Source organism: Triticum aestivum, chromosome 2B (genome assembly GCF_018294505.1).
Source record: "Triticum aestivum cultivar Chinese Spring chromosome 2B, IWGSC CS RefSeq v2.1, whole genome shotgun sequence".
NCBI classification, from domain to species: Eukaryota; Viridiplantae; Streptophyta; class Magnoliopsida; order Poales; family Poaceae; genus Triticum; species Triticum aestivum.
In genome coordinates, this window is record NC_057798.1 from 617,813,241 (window position 1) to 617,837,635 (window position 24,395).

Below are 24,395 nucleotides of genomic sequence, written 5' to 3' on the forward strand. Positions count from 1 at the left end.
GATTACATGGTAAATCTCATCCAACCCATCACCGTCCAGCAAGCCTGCGATGGAATTACACACGCACGACGGTGAGCATCATGAAATTGGTGATGGAGGATGGTTGATGATGACGACGGCGATGGATTCCCCTCTCCGGAGCCCCGAACAGACTCCAAATCAGCCCTCCCGAGAGAGTTTAGGGCTTGACGGAGGCTCCGTATCATAACACGCAATGAATCCTTTCTCTCTAGTTTTTTTTCTCCCCGAACGTGAATATATGGAGTTGGAGTTGAGGTCGATGGAGCTCCAGGGGGGCCCATGAGGCAGGGGGCGCGCCCTAGGACGGGGGCGCGCCCCCACTCTCGTGGACAGGGTGTGGGCCCCCTGGTGTTGATTCTTTTGCCAATATTTTTTATTAATTCCAAAAAGTTGCTCCGTGGAATTTCAGATCATTCCGAGAACTTTTATTTTTCCACAAAAATAACACCATGGCAGTTCTGTTGAAAACAGCGTCAGTCTGGGTTAGTTCCATTCAAATCATGCAAGTTAGAGTTCAAAACAAGGGCAAAAGTGTTTGGAAAAGTAGATATGATGGAGACGTATCACCCACCATATGCTATTTTTCTCGAGAGAAGCCACTAGTGAAATCTACGGCCCCCGAGTCTATTTTCTCATCATATATTTTTAGATCTATTTTTCTATTTGCCTTTTCGATTATTTGCAACGTTTATTTTAGATCTATATTATCAAAACCCCAAAAATACCTCATTGAATTTTATTTGCTTTTATTTGCATCTATCAATCTACTACAATTTTATCTTGTCAACTTGACAATTTCTAGCACCGTTACCTGAAAGGGATTGACAACCCCTTTAACATGTTGGGTTGCAAGTATTATTCTTTGTGTGCAGGTACCATTTACGTAGTGTTGCGCGGTCCTCCTACTGGTTCGATCACCTTGGTCTCATCACTGAGGGAAATACCTACCATTGATGTGCTGCATCATCCCTTCCTCTTTGGGGAAATACCAACATAGTTCAAGCCGCGTCAAAGGGAATTTCTGGCACCGTTGCCGGGGAGGATCAAGTCAAGGTAGTCTCCTGACAACGTGCAAATTTCTGGAGCCTTTGCCAGGGAGACATCATCGACATCTACCAGGTTCGTAATCACAAATCTCATCTCGTTGCAATTTACATTATTTGTCATTTGCCTGTCGTTTTCCTCTTGCCCACTTCAGAAAAAATTATCGTTTTATTCGCCCTCTTTTTCGTTCGTCGTTTTCTCGTCAGATCTATTTTTGTGTGCAATTTTGTTTGTCACTTCTTTTCATTAAGGATAGATATTCCTCTATAGCATCCACCCCTGAAAGAATGAGGTTCTTAATTTCAAACAAAGGGGAGGGGAGAATTTAAAAGATGCTTGGTATAGAATTTGCAATGCTCATAATAGATCTGTTCGTAAGCAATCTACCGTTGTACTTCTTTGTTGTTTTTATGTGGGCATCACTACTTGGTATAGATTCGTCCTTGATATGATTACCGGTGGGAATTTCTTAATGTGTCCCTCTTTAGATGCTTTTAATGCCATGGGAAATCTAGTCGGTTCACCACCTCTTATAATTAATGAAATAACCTTAACTCTTGAGCATGTTATGGAAAGGCTATATGCTATTGAAAAGAAAATGCTTACTGAAGAAAACATTGAGAACTTGGATAAAAATATGCATCATTTTGCTAGTAAAATTGGGTCAAATGCGGGAGAAGTTCTTAAGTTGTTAAAAGAAAAGGGGACCATAATTCATGAAAGAATTGAAGAAAGCCCATCTCAGATCGATAAATTGGAAGAAATCTTTAGTAATCTAAGCATGACTTTTGATTCTGCTAAAACTATTGAAAAAATTCCCTTAAAAATTAACAAGATTTCTCAAGTTACTAAGAACAAGGGTGCAACTTCTAGTAATAATGATAAAGGAGACCTTAACAAGATTAGTATTCACCCCGATTTTTTCGAAGTCATAAGAGACCCTACCAACAGGAATGAATTTCTCAAACTTGTTCCTAGAAGTATTGTCGTTGAAAATTTATATGCTAAATCTTTGAAGAATTCTAACTGTTCGATTGAAGAGTTGGTAAATAAAGATGACAACACTTAGATCTTTGCATTATGCATAGCTAGGGGCGTAAAACGATAGCGCTTGTTGGGAGGCAACCCAATCTTTATCTTTTTGCTTTTCGGTTTTCTTGCTATTTTTGCAATAAATATATAAATTTGCCTCCGATTAGATGTGTTTTTATGTTTTAATTAGTATTTGTGCCAAGAAAAGCCTTTGGGATCATGTTGGGTGATAGTTGCTTTGATCTTGTTGAAAAACAGAAACTTTTGCGCTCAGGCAAATAATTTTCATAAATCAAAGAAACATGATTTGTTCTAATTTTTTACACAAGATTGATATACAAATTTCCCATGGTGTCCTAATTTTTCAGAATTTTTGGAGTTACAGAAGTATACGAAGTTACCTGATTACTATAGATTGTTCTATTTTTGACATATTCTGTTTTCTTTGCGTTGTGTGCTTATTTTGATGAATCTATGGTTTGTATTGGAGGCTATAAGCTATAGCAAAGTTGGAATACATTAGATATAATGCAAAAATAAAATATGAATTGGTTTGCAACAGTACTTAGAGAGTGATTTGCTTTGTTATCCTAACAGATCTCACGAAGGTTTTGTTGAGTTTTGTGTGATTGAAGTTTTCAAGTTTTGGTTGAGATCACGATGGATGAAGGAATAAGGAGTAAGAAGAGCCTAAGATTGGGGCTGCCCATGGCATCCCAAGCAATTATCTAAAAGAGAAGCAAGCAACTAAGCTTGGGCATGCCCGAGTGGCATCCCCTCTTTCTTCTAGCGACCATCAGTATTTTACTTGGAGCTATATTTTTATTTGTCACATATCATGAGTTTTGCTTGGAACGTCTTGTATTATATGAGTCTTTGCTTGTTTTAATTTTTATTTTATGTCATCTATCCTTGCTGGACACACCTATCTGAGGGACCCAAAATTATGCTATGACTTGTTAGAATTGCTCTCTATGCTTCACTTAAACCTTTATGAGCTGTGGAATTTCTCTAGTGCTTCACTTATATCTTTTTCTAGCATGGTGTGCTTTAGTATTTATGAAGAAATGCTCTCATAGTTCACTTAGATTTATTTGAGAGTTAGTAACTTTTTTCATAAATTCTCTCTTGCTTCACTTAAATTAGTTTGAGAGAAGAATTTTTTATGCTCATGTTCTTCAATTAGATTTATTTGAGATATCAAAAGCAACATTTGAAATTAGTCCCAAAGTGATAGATATTCAAGAGGATATAATAAAAACATTCATGAAGATCATTGGACAAAATAAACTTGATTCTTTATAATAGTTTGCGATATGATGATAGTAATATGTGAGTCATGTTAATGAGTAATTATGTTTTAGTAAGAATATTGGTGTTCTGGTTTGTGATGCAAGCTCGAAAGTCAATAGTTATGCAATGAAGTTACATCCTACTTGTGGTGCATTATTTGGTGTTAGTTATGCTTAATGCTCGCTTATGAGATTTTTCGTTTCTTGGTTGGATGCTTCTCAATTTGCTAGCCTTCACTTGCATTAAGTATGATTACTACTTGTGCATCCAAACTCCTTAAACCTAGTTTTGCCATATGAGTCCACTATACCTACCTATATGTTGTATTCTTTTGCCGTTCTAAGCAAATTTGTATGTGCCATCTCTAAATTTCAAAATAAATTTCTCTTTTGTGTGCTTGTACCGCTCATGAAATGGTAGGGGGTGGCTTTTATTTTTCCATGCTAGATGTGTTATTCTCAAGATGAGTGTTTATTCACTTGTCATTGCATGAGAGTACGACAAAGATATTAGGTATGCCCAGTACCAACATGAAAAATGAATTTACTTTATGTGTCAAATAATAAATTCCATGGAAAGTGTTGGTATGGACGGCACCCGTGGATTCGGTTAGCCGTGGAATGTGAAAGTATGGTGGAAAAAGGAATAAACATTATTTTTTGTTTGGGAACTGCCTATGATATATCTGGCATGGAAAGTGTTGGGAACTATTCGATCATTTTCGTTGACTAGAAAGGCATGCCACCCAAAATGTTTTATCTCTATCTTTTTCGCTTTGAGCTCTGGCACCTCTACAAATCCCTACTTCCCTCTGCAAAGGGTTTTCTATTTACTTTTTGCAAAAATATATTATTTGAGTCTCCATCTTCTCTTATAAAGCACTAACTAAGGGGCATTGCGATCGTACTTGAGCATTGGGTGTAGCTAATATGCAAGTGTGTTTCATGAATGGATCAATGATTGAGCATAATGGGCTAGGGATAACTTACTTTAGTATTGATATTTTAAAAGACATGGTTGCTTGTTGATATGCTTGAGTATTGAAATCTTCATGTCAAAACTAGACTATTGCTTTGAATCATATAAAAGTCCAAATGTCCATGCTACAAAGAAAACAATATGTGATGAACATGTTAGGCAGCATTGCACATCAAAAATTCAATTTTTATCATTTACCTACTCGAGGACGAGCAGGAATTAAGCTTGGGGATGATGATATGCCTCCAACGTACCTATAATTTTTTATTATTCCATGCTGTTACATTATCATTCTTGGATGTTTTACAATCATTTTATAGCAACTTTATATCAATTTTTTGGGACTAACCTATTGATATAGTGCCCAGTGCCAGTTGCTATTTTTTCCATGTTTTTTACTTCGCAAAAAATAATACCAAACAGAGTCCAATCGCAGCGAAACTTTTTGGTGATATTTTTTGGACCAGAAGACACCTATTGGGCCAAAGAAGTACGAGAGCGGGCTCCGAGGGGAGCACAACCCACCTGGGCGCGCTTCGAGGCCTAGGTGCACCCTGGTGGGTTGTGCCCACCTCGGCCACCTCCCGCACCGCCTCTTTGCTTTATAGATACCCCAATATTCCAGAAACCCTAGGGGAGTCAACGAAAAACAATTCTAGCAGCTGCAAGTTCCAGAAACCACAGATCCAATCTAGACACCATCACGGAGGGGTTCATCATCCTCATTGATGCCTCTTCGATGATGCGTGAGTAGTTCATTGTAGACCTACGGGTCTGTTGTTAGTAGCTAGATGGCTTCCTCTCTCTCTTTTGATTCTCAATACAATGGTCTCTTGGATATCTATTTGATGTAACTCTTTTTGCGGTGTGTTTGTTGGGATCCAATGAACTTTGAGTTTATGATCAGATCTATGTTTTTATCCATGAAAGTTATTTGAGTCTTTTGATCTCTTAAACGCACGATTACTTATAGCCTCATATTTCTTCTTCAAATCTTTGGTTTAGTTAGGTTGACTAGATTGATTTTTCTTGCCATGGGAAGAGGTGCTTTGTGATGGGTTCGATCTTACGGTGCTCAATTCCAGGCAAAGAAGGGGAAATGACATGTATGTATCATTGCTATTAAGGATAACAAGATGGGGTCTATTTCTACATGAATATATCTTGTCTACATCATGTCATCGTTCTTATTGCATTACTCTGTTTTTCCACAAACTTAATACACTAGATGCAGGCAGGAGTCGGTTTACTAATCTTGGACGTGATGCCTATATAATGATCATTGCCTGGATATCGTCATAATTATTTGAAGTTCTATCAATTGCCCAACAGTAATTTGTTTACCCACCTTATCCAATTTTTCTCGAGACAAGCCACTAGTGAAATCTACGGCCCCCGGGTCTATTTTCTCATCATATATTTTCAGATCTATTTTGATATTTTCCTTTTCGTTTATTTGCAACTTTTATTCTTAGATCTATATTATCAAAAACCCAAAAATACCTCGCTAAATTTTATTTGCTTTTATTTGCATCTATCAGTCTACTACAATTTTATCTCGTCAAACTTGACAATTGATGGCACCGTTACCCGAAAGGGATTGACAACCCCTTTAACACGTCGGGTTGCAAGTATTTGTTCTTGCTGTGCAGGTACCATTTATGTAGTGTTGCATGGTAATCCTACTAGTTCGATAACCTTGGTCTCATACTGAGGGAACCACCTACTGTTGTTGTGCTGCATCATCCCTTCCTCTTTGGGGAAATATCGACGTAGTTCATGCCGCATCAGCCACTGGACCAGCATCAGCTTGCTAATAATGGCCCCGCCGCAATCCGCCTGGGCACTGCCATGTTGGGGAACTTAGCATGCAATTTCAAAATTTTCCTATGCTCACGCAAGATCGATCTTGGAGATGCATAACAACAAGAGGGGGAGAGTGTGTCTATGTACCCTCATAGACCGTTGCAAAAGCGTTTGACAACACGGTTGATGTAGTCGAACTTCTTCTAGCTCCGACCGATCAAGTACCGAACGTACGACACCTCCGAGTTCTGCACACGTTCAGCTTGATGACGTCCCTCACCCTCTTGATCCAGCAAGATGTCGAGGAAGTAGATGAGTTTCGTCAGTATGACAGCGTGGTGACGGTGAAGTGATCCACACAGGGCTTCGCCTAAGCACCGCGAGAAATGATTGGGGGTGTAAAGTATGGAGGGGGGCGCCGCACATGGTTAACAATTGATGTTGTGTGTTCTAGGCGCCCCCCTCCCCACATATATATAGGTGGGAAGGGAGGAGAGGCAGGCAGGGGGCGCCCCAAGTAGGCCGAATCCTACTTGGGGTCTTCCCCAATTCGGCCTCCCCCTTCCATAATTGTCGAAGAAGAAAAGGGAAGGGGGAAGAGAGAAGGAAGGGGGTGTGAACCCCCTCTCATGGCCCATATGGCCCATATCTTCCATCCGGGGGTTCCGGTAACCCCCTCCAGTACTCCGATATGTACCAGGTACCCTCCGGGACACTTCCGGTGTCCAAATACTATCGCCCTATATATCAATCTTTATCTCTCGACCATTTTGAGACTCCTCGTCATGTCCGTGATCTCATCCGGGACTCTGAACAACATTCGGTCACCAAATCATATAACTCATATAATATAATACCATCATCGAATGTTAAGCGTGTGGACCCTACGGGTTCAAGAACTATGTAGACATGACCGAGATACCTCTCCGGTCAATAACCAATAGCGAAAACTGGATGCTCATATTGGCTCCCACATATTCTATGAAGATCTTTATCGGTCGAACCGTTATGACAACATACGTTATTCCCTTTGTCATCGGTTTGTTACTTGCCCGAGATTCAATCGTCGGTATCTTCATACCTAGTTACATCTTGTTACCGGAAAGTCTCTTTACTCGTTCCATAATACATCATCCTGCAACTAACTCATTAGTCACTTTGCTTGAAAGGCTTCTTATGATGTGTATTACCGAGAGGGCCCAGAGATACCTCTCTGTTACTCGGAGTGACAAATCCTAGTCTCGACCTATGCCAACCCAACAAACACCTTCGGAGATACCTATAGAGCATCTTTATAATCACCCAGTTACGTTGGACGTTTGATAGCACACAAGGTATTCCTCTGGTCCGGGAGTTGCATAATCTCATTATGGAAGGAATATGTATTTGACATGAAGAAAGCAATAGCAATAAAACTGAACTATCATAATGCTAAGCAAATGAATGGGTCTTGTCCATCACATCATTCTCCTAATGATGTGATCCCATTTATCAAATGACAACACATGTCTATGGTTAGGAAACTTAACCATCTTTCATCAACGAGCTAGTCTAGTAGAGGCTTACTAGGGACACAGTATTTTGCCTATGTATCCACACATGTGTCAATTTTCCGGTTAATACAATTCTAGCATGAATAATAAACATTTATCATGAAACAAGGAAATATAAAATAATAACTGTATTATTGCCTCTTGGGAATATTTCCTTCAGTCTCCCACTTCCACTAGAGTCAATAATCTAGTTCACATCACCATGTGATTTAACACCCATAGTTCGCATCGCCATGTGACCAACACCCAAAGAGTTTACTAGAGTCAATAATCTAGTTCACATCGACATGTGATTAACACCTAAAGAGTACTAAGGTGTGACCATCGAAAGGTGCTAACAAAGTGTGCAAGATCCAGCGATCCATCTATGGACTGGTGCAAGCATCTCGGAGTTGGAATATATGCTTTGATGAGGTGATCAAAGCATATGGTTTTATACAGACTTATGGTGAAGCCTGTATTTACAAGAAAGTGAGTGGGTGCTCCGTAGCATTTTTGATATTATAAGTGGATGATATTATATGTGTAGAAGTTCATAGAGGACCAGTCAAAGAAAGGGTTCTTGCCTGTGTTGCAAGGTGTGATGTTGAGTAAGACTCAAAGCCCGACCACGACAGAAGATAGAGAGAGAATGAAAGTCATTCCCTATGCCTTAGCCATATGTTCTATTATGTATGTCATGCTGTGTACCAGACCGGTTGTGTCCCTTGTCATGAGTCTGGCAAGGGGGTACAATAGTGATCCAGTTGTGGATCAATAGACAACAGTCAAAATTATCCTTAGGTACCTAAAGAGGACTAAGGAAATGTTTCTCGGTTATGGAGGTGATAAAGAGTTCATCGCAAGGGTTACGTCGCTGCAGGCTTTGACACCGATCCGGATGACTCTGAGTCTCAATCTTGATACATATTGAACGTGGGAGCAATTGGCTAGAGTAGCTCTATGCAGAGCATTGTGGACATAGTTATTTGCAAAGTACACACGGATCTGAATGTTGAGAACCCATTGACTAAAAACTTCTCTCACAAGCAAAACATGATCACACCTTAGAACTTTCTGGGTGTTAATTACATGGCGATGTGAACTAGATTATTGACTCTGGTGAACTCTTTTGATGTTAATCACATGGTGATGTGAAATAGATTATTGACTCTAGTGCAAGTGAGAGACTGATGGAAATATGCCATAGAGACAATAATAAAATGGTTATTATTATATTTCCTTAATCTTGATAAAGGTTTATTATTCATGCTAGAATTGTATTGACTAGAAACTTAAATACATGTGTGGATACATAAACAAATACCATGTCCCTAGTGAGCCTCTACTAGACTAGCTCGTTGATCAGAGATGGTTAAGGTTTCCTAACCATAGACACGAGTTGTCATTTGATAACAGGATCACATCATTAGGAGAATGATGTGATAGACAAGACCCATTCGTTAGCTTAGCATATGATCGTTCAGTTTATTGTTACTATTTCCAATGTCAAATACATATTCCTTTGACCATGAGATCATGCAACTCCCGGACACTGGAGGAATACCATGTGTGCTATCAAACGTCACAACATAACTGGGTGATCTTAAATATGCTCTACAGGTATCTCCAAAGGTGTCTGTTGAGTTGGCGTGAATCAAGATTGGGATTTGTCACTTCGTATGACGGAGAGGTATTTCTGGGTCCTGAGTAATACACATCACAAGAAGCTTGCAAGAAAAGTGACTACAGAGTTAGTTGCAAGATGATATATTATGGAGCGAGTAAAGAGACTTGCCGATGATGAGATTGAACTAGGTATGGAGATACCGACGATCGAATCTCGGGCAAGTAACATACCGACAGAGAAAGGGAACTACGTATGTTGTCATAAAGGTTCGACCGATAAAGATCTTCATAGAATATGTAGGAACTAGTATGGGCATCCAGGTTCCGCTATTGGCTATTGACTGGAGAAGTGTCTCGGTCATGTCTACATCATTCTCGAACCTGTAGGATCCACACGATTAACGTTCGTTGATGATATAATTATGTGAATTGGTGATCAAATGTTGTTCGGAGTCTCAGATGAGACCATGGACATGACGAGGAGCTCTGAAATGGTGCGGAGGTAAAGATTGATATATAGGGCGATGCTATTTGGTAACCGAAAAGGTTTTGGAATGCACCAGATATTCATCGAGTCACCGGAAGGGGTTCCGGGAGACCTACGAGGAGCATATGGGCCTAATGGGCCCAGGGGAGGAACACACCATCCCACAAGGGGTGGCACGCCCTCTCCCTGGCCGTCGGCCCTATAAGGAAGGAAAGGGGGGCGGCTAAGGCAAGGGAACCGCCGGCCCCCCTCCCGCCTTCTCCTCCACCCCCCTAGGAAGGAAAGGGGGGCTGGCTCCCCTCCTCCCCCACCTATATATATGTGAGGAGGGAGAGGGGCAACACACACCCCGATCCCCAAGCCGTGTGCGACGCTCCTCTCCCCGGTTTCATCCTCCGTCATGTGTTTTGCAGTGCACGACGAAACCCTGCGGGAACAAGTTCACCACCACCTTCACCACACCGTCGTCCTGCCGGAACTCATCTACTACTTGACATGTCTTGCTCCAGAAGGCGAGGACGTCATCGAGCTGAACGTGTGCTGAATGTGGAGGTGTCGTACGTTCGGTACTTGATCGGGCAGATCTTGAAGGTGTATGACTATATCAACTGCGTTGATAAACGCTTCCGCTTAACGGTCTGCGAGGGTGCATAGACACACTCTCCCCTTTTGTAGATATGCATCTCGATGGATAGATCTTCCGTGTGCGTAGAGTGTTTTTTGTTTTCCATGCAATGTTCCCCAACACCATGGCCGAGGCGGAGGCGGAGGCCTCCAAGGACCCGCCGGGGCCGACCCACTCCTCTACAAAGGGGGAAAAGTGGAGAAAACCGATGACATCGGCCCGCGCTGATCCAGTGCCACCTCGACAGCCTACCACGGCGACCGCTCCTCCTCCACTGGGAGGAGCCGTAGTGGTTCGTCTACCCCCACCTCCCAGATTAAGGGTGCGACGCTAAAAAATTATCGGTCCACGGAGGCCGATATACGGGAGGCCTTAAGGGGCCTCTACCAAGCCTTTGATGTAACCCTTTGGTCATCTTTTCAAATTTGCTTTAGCGCATAGAAATTTCACCACTAGAAGCATGTAGTAGCTTTTTAGCAGATAAACAAAAAGTAAAATGGTCGGAATACTTATGCCATGACAGCCGCATTCTATGGACATGTAACCACAGTAGCTCACGAGCCCTGAATTAGGTACCAGTATCTTACTCACTGGTATTTTCTTAAAACAAAACACATGTAGCAACAAATGTGCAGTAGCCCTTGAGACCCTGGCCGGACAGGAAAGCCGACCAGGGGATCAAAGTCATTTGAGGAAGCTAACCGTGTCTGTTATAGATGGCGGCCTCGGTTAGTCTCCAACTCGAAAGAGTTGGAAGAGCTTAACCATAAGCTCGATTGGTCCGAGAAGGACCCGGATCTGCTCAAGAAGGAGATGGAGGAAGCTTAAGGTAAATACCAGAAAATTGATGCATCATGAAGTTGTAAGTGAGGCATGAGATGGCTATTGTGAGGTCAGACTCGTATGTCCATATGATTGCAGCTTCCCTTGTGGAGCTCAAAAAGCTTCGGTCGAGCTGAAAGCAGCTCGACAGGAAGCCAAGCAGCAGAAGGATGCAGCGAAGCGGGCCAATGAGGAGCTGGCAAAGAAAAATAGGTTGGCGAGAAGCACACGGCCCGGGTCGCCGAGGTCGAGGACCTGAAGGGGCTTTGCGTTCAGCGTGATACCTTCGGGAAGAAAAGAACAAGCTATCTTCTGAGTTGATAGCGGCCAGCTCAGTCTGTAAGGAGGCCACGATCCAGGCCCGGGCAGATCGCGAGGTGCTTCATAAATAGAAGCAGATCGTTGCAGTATGCCCTACCTGCTTTGTTGCATTTTTGGTGACATCCGATTTGATCATCTTACGCAAGTCTGGCGTTCTTCAGAGGTCTTTAGGGACCTGCCGCGGAGTGCTTTGGCCGCCGCGTACTATGCTGCCACGGCTATTGTAAAGAGACTTTATGAACTTGATGCTCTAGTTAGGTACATCGTTAGGGTTGTGGTGTCAGGAAGCCATGAAACTGAGTCGCGTGTCTAATTTTATCATGCGTTTTTTACCATGGTTGGTTATTGTAATGTCTGAAACAGTCTGGTTGACAATTGTCAAGTTTGCGGTTTAATAAAAGCAGCCACAACTCAATTTGCTTTCAAATTGAAATTTTGCACAAACTCATATCAAAATTGTCAATATGCCCGCCAATTTTTTGCAATATAAAACAAATTGAGCGTGCATACAAACTATAACAGTTATGGCAGCTGTCATCGGCGTATGGTCCCACATGTAAGAAGCCACGTCATCCACGTATGGACCCGCCTGCAAGCATCCACGTCAAAACAACAATGGGCCCACATGTCAAAACTATTGACCAGTTAAACAACACGTCGTCACGAAAAAATGATGTCTGATCCCACTTGTAGGCAGCCATGTCAGCATCTTCCGGGCCCATGTGTCAACAGCATTGACCGGTCAAAACTAACGCCGATTTCTTACGGGATCATTGGCGATAAAACCCAAGGCAGACCCACATGGAAGAAGCCACATCAACAACTGTTGGCCCCACCTGTCAAACCCGCGAACCATTCACCGATGACGGGATTATCGTCGCCAAAAATATCTTAGGCCAAAATGGGCTATCATAGGTGACATTCTGGGCCGTCACCAAACACGATCACCAGTGACATTTATTGGTTCGTCACCTAAAATGCAAACTTGCGTGACGAAAAAAGTGGTACTATCAAAATTTATTTTCTATGACGGCGCTTCGGTGACGGTGGGGTGAGGGCTGGAAAGCGTCACCAGTGCATGACGAAAAAGGGTTATACATGACACAAGTGAAGTGTCTCAAAAATAGAGCAAAGTTTGTGTGATGAGCTAGTTTTAGAGGCATGACTAGGGATCAATTGGTGTTTACAGTTCCACACATGAATTTGGGTTTTCCTATGAATCTCATATCCAAGAACTAATACAATTGTAACACAAAATATAAACTTAAGTATGAACATGGAAATAACATAATAACATTTTTATTATGGCCTTAAGGTCATATTTCGAGCAGTCTCTCACTTGCACTAGTGCCAATAATCTAGTTGCATAAATTTTGTAACACCAGTGGCATTCCAGTGTTGCTCATGCTATGATTGTGGTGTAGACTTCGTCAATGAATCTAACATCTTCAGGTTCGTGTGTATCTTGCATAGCTTTGCGTCTCCACGCTCCACTAAATTCACAATTTATGTTGAATAAGCTTCGTATATGTTTGAATGAACCTTGAGTTATTTACCTGGGCTATGGCATCACTATTCTTGCCGAACCATTGGACGAGTTATCACTTGCCGACCCATTAAACGAGTCCTATGTTCTGAGCGGGCCATTCATATATGTGTTGCACTTGTTAGTAATATGTTGGGCACCACATGGCACGAGGAAGTGCTTTTACTCGACGGATTGAACAAGCAACAGTCCCAGCAAATAGCATGGCATCTCCAAAATGACCTCCCAGTACTCAAGTAGACAGACAGGTCAGTACGAAGAAAGTGACAAATGTAATGGCCCCCACCAACACAATTGTCGATGCGTGATCGAGTGATATGTTGTTGGCTTTACCCGGCCGAGTTCCCCTCCGGAACGACGGAGGCAAAAGGGAACCAAGCAAACCGATGGGGCTATCCAGGGAAGATCACGTGGGAAGCGTGCGCACATGGAAGGAAAAACAAAACTGATCGAGCCGACCAGAACATCGACGAGCGTCATGGTTGGGCATCAACCCGACACCCGTCCGAACCAATGCAGGCAAAAGGGAGACGAACAAGCTGATCAAACTATACTGGGGAGGAGCACGATCAGAAAGCATGTGCACGAAGGGCTGGCCTCACTCATGGTAGATCTTCACAAAGTAGGCGATCTACTTGCCCTCACAAACTTCTTGTTGTTTCCACGCGATTTGAAGACTCCAAAGAACATGTAACTAATCTAGGAGGCACCACCCTCCAAAAGGTAATAGACGAGGCTGTTGATGATGGGCTCCTTACTCTTGTGCTTCAAAATATAATCTCCTCAACACTCAAACACACACTCTCGTATTTTGTCTTTGGGGTAGGAGAGGGTTTGGGTGGAAAGCAATGAGGTGACTAGAAATCAAAGGATCAATGACTGGAGTGGAATCCCTTTGAAATCAGCACAATGAGTGAGAGCTCTCTCAGAAATATGGATGTGTAATGTGTTTGCTTCAAGAGACAATGGTGGAGCTGGTGGGGGTATATATAGCTAGAACCAAAATCTGATCGTTACTCACTTTATCACACTTTGGTGAGACCGCAAGAAAACAGCTAGTCAGACCGAACTGTACAAATAAAGATTCAAATTTTAAATATTTTGGTGACTCCGGATGAAACAGTTAGGTGGCTTAGAGTTGTGATGACCTAAGCACTTTACACACTTCAGTGTCGCTGACTGAAACCGTTTCGGAAATTCTGAATGAATTACAATAGGCAAAGGAAGGTTGGCTAGGGCTCTTCGGTGAGACTGAAGGGTCAACTCGATGAGGCCGAAAGTTTAGGGCTTAAGAGCTCCGACCGGCTCCGCGGAGTGAGCATGATGTAGGTGGTGATCCGCCGGCGGCCCACGGCTACTGGCGAACGGCGAGCCCCGAGCGGCTTCGGAGTGGCGATGCGGACGGGAAGGAAAGGGTGGAAATGAAACTTACTATTTGGCTTAAATAGCCGTATTTGGCCCCTCCGGCGGCGTAACGGAGCACACACATGGAGTGGACGCATGAATGGATCCTCACCGGACCAATGGATTTTAACATGTGTTTGTGTGGGTCTAGCCCGTCAGTCCGACATGGCGGACACGTCCAGACGGACCGGGCCTCCTCATATCCACCTTAGATATGGCTGAATACGAGGGTCACCGGTCAGTTCGTGCGCGTATTAGGACCGGTTTGAGGATTGCAGCTGGGCTGTGATTTATGACCGCAGATTCTCTAAGATACGCGGCGCAATTTTACACCGCCGCCAGCTTCCACGCACGAACTGTTAAAAAACTATGCGGGTGCAAGATTCACAGCTTACTGTTTATGCGCAAGAAATGCTCATCGACCCTTTGTGACGAATGCAGCCACGTAGTACCTGAGTAGTGCCTCGGTTTTTACACGCAGATGCGCTAGTAAAAACGACAATGTGTCTGCCCTCGACGCAGTGACCGACCACGTCCCGTTCGGCGCTGATACATTCCATGTACTTCCTCGCAGTGCCAGCTAGCCAGCTCGCCATCCCGGGAGGGACGCCGCGTCTCGGTCTCCAACCAAATTTGTACGTATGCACGCACCCGTCTCTCGAACCACACCAGGCCACCGGCTCACAACCGCGCACGGGCTGAAGATCCAAGCAGGGAATACTTTTTTGCGCTAGCAGGCGATGCACAGTTCTTCACTTGTCACTACCATGAATGCCCTGGCATATATAAGTATATAGTAGTAAGAACTAAGAAGTACTAGAGTACTATACGTTGTAGCTCAAGGTCGCTCGCGGCCAATGGCAGGTCGCCACCGCGCAAAGCTCCATTAACAATAGGTTGCGCGACTGAGAAACACAAGCGGGCAGATGAACCGCTTCTGCGCTACGGAACAAGCAGCATATCCCATCGGATCGCTTACTGCGGCGAAGGATTCGAAGATACTGCCGCAGGTAGCCAATTGCTGCAGCTCCTTTTGCTTATAATAGTCGTGTTATTCTTCGCGCCGCCCTGAGCGCACGAGTGTATATATAGGCATGCTGATACCACGTTCCAGTGACCGCTCGAATCGTAGTCTCATAGACGACCACCGCCGAGGAAGCGGAGAGGCCGTACGTACGGCAGAGCGCGATCGAGGTACGTAAGAGGGGCTTCGTCCAATGGCCGGCCGAGGCGGCGGGGCGTTCGTGCTCGTCGCGCTGTGCATGCTCGAGCTCGCGCTGCATGTCGCCAGCGCCGCCCCTGCCCCCGCCCCCGCCCCCACGCCGGAGGGGCTCGTGCCGGCCATGTTCGTGTTCGGTGACTCGACGGTGGACGTCGGCAACAACAACAAGCTGCGGGGCTGCAAGCCCGAGTGCAGGGCCAACTACCCGCAGTACGGCGTCGACTACCCCTCCCGCGCGCCCACCGGCCGCTTCAGCAATGGCAAAAACCTCGCTGACTTCATAGGTGCCGTGAAAACTTCTCTTCTTCCCTTGATCTTTAATAAATACTCCCTCCATAAACTAATATAAAAGCATTTAGATCACTACTTTAATGATTATACTACCTAGAAGAGGCTATTGGTTTTAGCTTCTTTTTTGCGGCGAATTTTGCCCAGGTGTATTTGCGTTGCTACTTACTGAACACGTGAGCAGTCTATGCATGTTATCGTGCCAGCTAAGCAACGAACAACGAAACTGAAAGCCTGCTGTCCTTTGAGTCTCCGAGTGACGATCTAGGCACTAGACGCCAAATCCTTTCAGTTAATCTTGTTTCCTTTTTGAAAGCGCCTTTCAGTTAGTCGAAGCAGACCATAGACACAAGGGTGACTTCTTTCTCTTTTGAGTTTTTCCGGTGGACCTGACGCGCATGATCTCTGGTCTTTTCCTGGAACCGATTAAAAAAAATGGGTAATGTGGCAAAAATATGGGAATGACTTATGGCTAGGGGTGAAAGACCAACCAAGATCTAATATAGTTGGTTTTTCCCGAAAGCTAGAACTTAAAAGGATAATTGAAATGACTTGTCTTCGAATCTACTTTGGTTGGAGCTTGAAAAATAAATAAAAATAAAGTAAATTCAAGGAAGGTTTTTTTTTAACAGCCCATTGGGAGGTCGTGGACAACTATTCTTCTCCTCTTATTTCATATGGAATATAATCACTTAAAATAAGAAGGAACAGGGAACATCGTGCGTACGATGTCGACGTGCCGATGTGGAGTTGTCAGGAGCATTAAGACCTTGGAGCTTCAATCATTTAGGCTGCCCGTAGTGGGTAGTATCATAAGTTAATATAGCATGCACATGATACTAGTGTATAATACTACCTTCACAATACATAGTATTATAAAAAATCTTGATTATAAATTAGTATTTTAGATGCTCTTATTTATTTTCATGCAAGACACATAGTAGTACGGTATTTATTATGAAATTGTATAACGATATGATACTAAATTCTCTCTTTTCTTCATTTAATTCTATGTCATCTCATTAAAATTGACTAGTCGGCATGCATGATACTAGCTATGATACTTTCATTACGTACAACCTTATTAGGTTAGCACTTGAACAACTAAAAACACAAATTCATTGGCAGAGGTTGAGCACTTTCACCCTAGTAAAAGTGGTTTTTTTATAAGCATGTCCAGGTTTTGACTTAGAATTGCCATCATGGCCATACTTTTAAAAAACCGAACGAGACCAAGGTTGCAATATTTTCATTTTTTGAGGAACAAGAATATTATGTGTGAGCACCGCAAAGAAGGCCTGGTAGTTTGTTTTGTGTTTCTTTGTTGAAGTGCTACTTTTATTATGCCATACACTTTGAGATGAATTATTTTCTCCAATTTACTTTGAACTATGGCCTAGACTAGTTTCAAACGTTAGTCCACCCAAGCAAAAAAATAACGTACACACACTTAGCTCTCGCCCGCGAGCTCACTTCGCTCATGCATTTTCCACTAACCCTAAACTCTAAAAGCTCTTGTGGTAGTAGTGGCGGCGACCACGGAATTGGTAGAGGCAAGGGCACCTCTTACCCTTGAGCTCTGTTCGTCCCTTCTCAACCCTCTTGCAGATCTTGTGGTGGTATAGAAGGGACTTAGAGCAGATCGTGACAACTTACAAGGCTAGTCATAGTGCAGACACTTGTAAAAAATGTCATAGTGCATATAATATTTAAAACTTCAAACAATCTCTAGAGAATAGTTTTTAATTTGACAACGGAACCCAGAAGCTGGCATTGATACTCCCTGCATTTCATAATGTTTTTTGAAAAATGAAAGCTTTCAAGTTTGATCAAGTATAGAAAAAAATATCTACATCTAGAATATGAAATATATGTCATTTTATATTTTTATATTGTAAAGTTTGATATTGTACATATAATTAATTTTCTCTATAAACTTGATCAAAGTTCACGAAGTTTGACTTTAAACACGGATTTGCTAAGTCTCGTCTAGATGAGAATTAGCAAAGTCTCATCTAACTCCTATACTATTTTATTAACCAAGCAAAAAAGAAAAGCGAAAAATGACAGAAAAATCTATGTACGCTACAATAGATTTTTTGTCAAAAGAGACCACCTGCCGGATCGAAATGACAAAAAAGACCATCTCTGAATTAGATTGACAAAAGAGACCCCCTCGGTCGTGGCGGCAGGCGCGCCAGGCGACACGTGGCACCTGCCGTCACGCCGTGAGGCGGCCGACCCCGCCGCCACGCTGCCAGGCGGCGAGTCGCTGGCGACAGGATTCCAGGCGGCAATGGAACGGTGACTGGTCTGGTGGGCCACGCCACCACCATTTGAGGCGGCCGCCACTGTACCTGCTGCGCTCGGGCCGACACACTGCTACTGCCGCACGCGGGACGGGTGGGCCCTGCCGCCACCGTGTGAGGCGGCTGGCACTGTAGCTGGTGGCACTGTATTATGTGTACCACACACTGGAGCGCATTTGCTTGAACCGGACATAGCAGCTTTTTGGTCGTCCAATCAGCCTAATCACTAGAGATGACCTTAGCTAGCACCGGAAATGCATCTAGTCAAAACCGTGCATGCAATGATGCCACTCAGTGACCCAACCCGTGCATGCAATGGTGGCAGCAACTACAGTTCCGGCCGCCTCATACGGTGGCGGCAGGGTCCACCATACCCATGCTCCGTTCCGTCCTGTGTGGCGAGGGGCTGAAAAACTGTAATGCACAGGCTGCCGTCTAGCAGCGTGGCGGCGGGGCCGGCCGCCTCACGGCGTGGCGGCAGGTGCCACGTGTCGCCTGGCGCGCCTGCCGCCACGACCGAGGGGGTCTCTTTTGTCAATCTAATTTAGAGATGGTCTTTTTTGTCATTTCGATCCAGCAGGTGGTCTCTTTTGACAAAAAATCCGCTACAATATGGAACAGAGGGAGTATAATAAAATAGGGGATGTGGCCACTTTGGTCACTGCTCCGAGCTCGTGATTCTGGGTCAAAACCTGGATAACTGTTTAAAATACACAGTTATAATAAGAGACGATCTCCATCACAGGTAAATGGGAAAAAAAGGTACTTCTCCAAATAATTCTAGTCCCGGACAAAAATAGTAAAAGTGAATCTCAATGCTAACGTTTTATAAGAATTTTTGTTCCAGTAAGCATTAGCAACTCAGCTAACTTTTGTGATTCTATAATGTGGTTCTTTCCTCTATTCACGAAAGACAAATGAGGTGAGCAACTCAGCTAACTTATTTATTGTTTGAACGAGCAGCTGTCTTCCTGGGATTCGACGAGAGCCCACCTGCTTACCATTCCCTCCCGGCTAATGGCATCGTTCCACAGATGAAAAGCGGCGTCAACTTCGCATCAGGAGGGTCAGGCCTACAGACGAACACGGGCCAACTCCCTGTACGCACTAAGCAGATTTGTCGATGTTATAGCACGTACGTAACGTAGCCACTGAACCCGCTTTTCTTCGTGCATGCAGTGTGGGCGATCAGTGTACAGCATGACCGACCAGCTCGAGAAGTTCACGTCAGCCGTCCAGATGATGGGGGAGGACTCGGACGACCTCATCTCCAGATCGCTCTTCTTCATCAGCGTCGGCAGCAACGACCTGTTCGAGTATGCCTATCCCTGGCCGACGCCCCGGAACCGCAACGACACAGCCTTCCTGGGATGCCTCGTCGACCATTACAGGACCTACCTGCAGGTGCGTGCCACTGCATGCTGCCCATATGTGTTTGGTTGGTGCTTCCAGTAATCGAACGTGAAAGCCGATTATTCTTGCAGGAGCTGTATGCGGTCGGGGCAAGGAAGTTCAGCGTCGTCAGCCCGTCGCTGGTAGGGTGCTGCCCGTCGCAGAGGGCGGTCGCGCTGACACATAACAATGACACCGACGAGTTCAACTGCTTCGGCGCGGCGAACAGGCTCTCCAGGCAGCTGTACCCATTGATAGACTCGATGCTGCAGGGCCTCAACGCTGATCTGGACGGCATGAACTACTCCCTCTGCGACTCCGTAGGGATGGCCGAAATGGTCTTCGCCAGCGGCGGAAAAGCCGTCAGTACGTCGGCAACGCACCCTCAAATATTACTCTTTCCGTTCCAAATTAGTTGACTCAGATTTATCTAGATACAGATATATCTAGACATGTTTTATTGTTAGAAACATCCGTATCTAGATAAATCCAAGTCGACTAATTTGGAACGGAGGGAGTACCTGCCACAGTGTATTGCCGGGATGTTTCAGTGATGTGTGGTTAATTTTTGTTTGGCAGACATGACGGTGGTGGACACGGCGTGCTGCGCCGGCAGAGGACGGTTCGGGGAGGGCCAGTGCAACACCTCCGCCACGCTCTGTCCGAACCGCGACGACTTCATGTTCTGGGACGGCTTCCATCCGACGGAGGCGGCATCGCTCGCGGCCGCGCTCGAGCTCTTCGGCGACACCGGCAAATACCTCCACCCGATGAACGTGAGGCAGCTGGCGGCGCTGTAAGCGTGTAGAGCCGCGCAGACGCCCTGACTTGTTTCTACGTGCTCCGCCGAGGTCTTGGCGTTGCTGATTATTCCAGAATAATAAGTGGTGTGGGTAAACCTGTAGGGCGGGGAGCCAGAAAATTTGGCCACTGGTTCGCTCATCCACTCGTTACGAGAATTTGATATGAATTTACGAAGATTAAACTTCAGTCTTGCTAAATCACAGTCGATTGAGATTTTGTTAATGTCTCAGTCGATGCTATATGAAATTTTACAATGAGATCCATGCATAAAAAAATTCTTCCAATTTTTTTCCTTATATATTATGCCACTTGACCGGGACTTGTTTAAGTAGTCTTAGTCGATTAAAATGTAACCACACCCTAGGGCATGAATCTTCATATAAAAAAGAAAAAAGAAAAAAAATGCACCAATCTTCGTATAAAATCTCATGAATATAGCATCGACTGAGACTTAGTTAAGTCTTAGTCTACTAATATTTAGTGATCCGTAAACTTTAAAGTCTAATTATAACAAAGGTATAACACTCATAAACATTATAATGAATAGAAATATAGTATCACGTATCACTTATGGTGTTGCGTTACAAACTGAACAGTGCAAGACATACTAGCTCGATAAAATTATAAACGGGATTGCTAAAACCAGGTTCGATGAGGGGAGCGGTTTGTTAGACTGGTGTGGGAAGACATGTCTACGACAATCAGATTCGATGTGTCAAAATTCGATGGTATGAGGAACTTTGCAATTTGGCAGATAGGGGTCAAGAACATTCTGAGTCAACAAGGTGCCTAAAGCCTGCCAAGATAGATATCAAAGACTGGGAAGATGTGAAGAGCAGGGTGGCTGGGACAATACGGTTATGTGCTTGAATGACTAGATCTTTTACCATGTGATGGATGAGATGACACCAGACGAAACCAAATTGGAAACTCCATTCCTGTACGCAACTTTAGATATAACTTGTTGGACACAACTTTCTCCAGTCTTGATCACACCTCCTGCGTACGGTCTCCGGAGTCTTGACGTATACTTCAAGATCTCTACCGCCGCCTAGCTTCTAGTTACCGACCTTGTAACCCTAGATACCCTCCCTGACGTGTATATAAGCCGTCGGTTTAGCCCGTAGAGGGGACATGAACACAAAATCCTTCACCTAGCCCTAGAGTTAGACCACACATTACGATCTTGAGGTAGATCAACTCCGTACTCGATACATCTCCATCAATATTAACAAGAGCAGGATGTAAGGTTTTACCTCCATCAAGAGTGCCCGAACCTGGGTAAACATCATCTCCTTCATTCTTGTTACCTTCGATCCGAAATCCACAGCTCGGAACCCCTACCCAGAGGTCTGCCGGTTTTGGCACCAACGCTTGTGCTTTCATTGATAGTTTCGTTGTGCAATCATCGGAAGGATCGATGACTCATCTGTTGGGGAACGTAGCAGAAAATAAATTTTTTCTACGCATCACCAAGATCAATCTATGGAGTCATCTAGCAACGAGAGAGATAGGAGTGCATCTACATACCCTTGTAGATCGCGAGCGGAAGCGTTCAAGAGAACGGGGTTGATGGAGTCGTACTCGTCGTGATCCAAATCACCGAAGATCCTAGTGCTGAACGGACAGCACCTCCGCGTTCAACACACGTACGGTTGGGAGAGACGTCTCCTCCTTCTTGATCCAGCAAGGGGGGAGGAGAGGTTGATGGAGATCCAGCAGCACGGCGGCGTGGTGGTGGAAGTTGCGGCGATCTCGGCAGGGCTTCGCCAAGCTCAGCGAGAGGGAGAGGTGTTACGGGGGAGAGGGAGGCGCCAGGGACTAGGGTGTGCAGCCCTCCCTCCCCCCTCTTTATATAGGGGCCCTGGGGGGCGCCGCCCCCCTAGAGATCCAATCTCAAGGGGGGGGGGGGGCAAAGGGGGGGACTTGCCCCCCAAGTCAGGTGGGGCGTCCCCCACCCCTAGGGTTTCTAACCCTAGGCGTAGGAGGAGGCCCAAGGGAGGCGCACCAGCCCACCAGGGGCTGGTTCCCTTCCCACTTCAGCCCATGGGGCCCTCCGGGATAGGTGGCCCCACCCGGTGGACCCCCGGGACCCTTCCGGTGGTCCCGGTACAATACCGGTGACCCCCGAAACTTTCCCGGTGGCCGAAACTGGACTTCCTATATACAAATCTTCACCTCGAACCATTCCGGAACTCCTTGTGACGTCCGGGATCTCATCCGGGACTCCGAACAACTTTCGGGTTACCGCATACTAATATATCTACAACCCTAGCGTCACCGAACTTTAAGTGTGTAGAGCCTACGGGTTCGGGAATCACACAGACATGACAGAGACAGCTCTCCGGCCAATAACCACCAGCAGGATCTGGATACCCATGTTAGCTCCCACATGTTCCACGATGATCTCATCGAATGAACCACGATGCCGAGGATTCAAGTAATCCCGTATACAATTCCCTTTGTCAATCGGTACGTTACTTGCCCGAGATTCAATCGTTGGTATCCCAATACCTCATTCAATCTTGTTACCGGCAAGTCACTTTACTCGTACCGTAATGCATGATCCCGTGACCAACCACTTGGTCACATTGAGCTCATTATGATGATGCATTACCGAGTGGGCCCAGAGATACCTCTCCGTCATACGGAGTGACAAATCCGAGTCTCGATCCGTGTCAACCCAACAGACACTTTCGGGGATACATGTAGTATACCTTTATAGTCACCCAGTTACGTTGTGATGTTTGGTACACCCAAAGCACCCCTACGATATCCGGGAGTTACACGATCTCATGGTCTAAGGAAATGATACTTGACATTAGAAAAGCTCTAGCAAACGAACTACACGATCTTGTGCTATGTTTAGGATTGGGTCTTGTCCATCACATCATTCTCCTAATGATGCGATCCCGTTATCAATGGCATCCAATGTACATAGTCAGGAAACCATGACTATCTGTTGATCAACGAGCAAGTCAACTAGAGGCTCACTAGGGACATGTTCTGGTCTATGTATTCACACATGTATTATGATTTCCAGATAACACAATTATAGCATGAATAATAGACAATTACCATGAACAAGGAAATATAATAATCATTTTATTTATTGCCTCTAGGGCATATTTCCAACAGTCTCCCACTTGCACTAGAGTCAATAATCTAGTTACATTGTGATGAATCGAACACCCATAGAGTTCTGGTGTTGATCATGTTTTGCTCACGGAAGAGGTTTAGTCAATGGATCTGCGACATTCAGATCTGTATGCACTTTGCAAATACCTATGTCTCCACCTTGAACATTTTCACGAATGGAGTTGAAGCGACGCTTGATGTGCCTGGTCTTCTTGTGAAACCTGGGCTCCTTGGCAAGGGAAATAGCCCTAGTGTTGTCATAGAAGAGAGTGATCGGCCCCGGCGCATTGGGTATGACTCCTAGGTTGGTGATGAACTCCTTCATCCATATTGCTACATGTGCTGCCTCCGAGGCTGCCATGTACTCCGCTTCACATGTAGATCCCGCCACGACGCTTTGCTTGCAACTGCACCAGCTTACTGCCCCACCATTCAAAATATACACGTATCCGGTTTGTGACTTAGAGTCATCCAGATCTGTGCCGAAGCTAGCATCGACGTAACCTTTTACGACGAGCTCTTCGTCACCTCCATAAACGAGAAACATATCCTTAGTCCTTTTCAAGTACTTTAGGATATTCTTGACCGCTGTCCAGTGTTCCATGCCGGGATTACTTTGGTACCTTCCTATCAAACTTACGGCAAGGTTTACATCAGGTCTGGTACACAGCATGGCATACATAATAGACCCTATAGCCGAGG

General features: G+C 44.7%; 1 pseudogene; it reads left to right on the forward strand.

Annotated features, from left to right (window-relative positions):
- LOC123039330 (GDSL esterase/lipase At1g71691-like) overlaps nt 1-20,551 on the forward strand; it is a 36,208-nt pseudogene extending 15,657 nt beyond the window's left edge.
- Nucleotides 20,552-24,395: the final 3,844 nt, after the last annotated feature.